We start from the raw sequence: 596 nt of genomic DNA on the forward strand, positions 1-596 counted from the left end.
TTTTAGCACAAATAGCATGAAAATAACGAACGACCATTCTCTAAGCGATCTGTTGAGGTCAATATTCAGAACCTAGCATCTGCGAAAGTCACGTGTTTTTGTGTTATGAAATAAAGTGGATGCTAAAAAACCACTTGTTGATACGTAATCAGTGTAACAAAATTAAAGAATTTGCTGAGATATCAGTCCTTTAATGAAACAGCAGTAATATAAAGATTACGTATTAATATATTTGATATTTAAATATCCTGTAATCAAAATAAAAGATATGGATAACTTATTTTGTAACAACAAAAATTATTTGTGTAGATGTATTCTTATCTCTGTAAACAATTCATATTTAGTGTTTTGATCTCGATATGTTTACACTTTAAGTTGTTTTTAATAGTTACTATATCTCAGAACACTTCGGAAATAATCATTAAACTAATATATTGTACAATGTCTAAAGGTAATCTAAAATCTTTGTTTTTAAATCTTTTAACTTAATATTGAGGTAGTATGTATAACTAGGTGATCAAAATTTTTTTCATATTTAGAAGTTTAACTATTGAAAGAAAACTGACGGACCCTTAAAAAATGCTATGGAAATATAA

At 26.5% G+C, this 596-nt stretch overlaps 1 protein-coding gene across 1 annotated transcript in view; it reads left to right on the plus strand.

The window, feature by feature from the left end:
- Positions 1-596, plus strand: part of LOC107454225 (transcription factor CP2) — a gene marked incomplete in the record, with an annotated part of 52827 nt that continues 52231 nt past the window's right edge. Inside the window, 1 exon segment of the mRNA XM_071182779.1 lies at positions 1-204.

Source organism: Parasteatoda tepidariorum, chromosome 6 (genome assembly GCF_043381705.1).
Source record: "Parasteatoda tepidariorum isolate YZ-2023 chromosome 6, CAS_Ptep_4.0, whole genome shotgun sequence".
Lineage (NCBI taxonomy): Eukaryota > Metazoa > Arthropoda > Arachnida > Araneae > Theridiidae > Parasteatoda > Parasteatoda tepidariorum.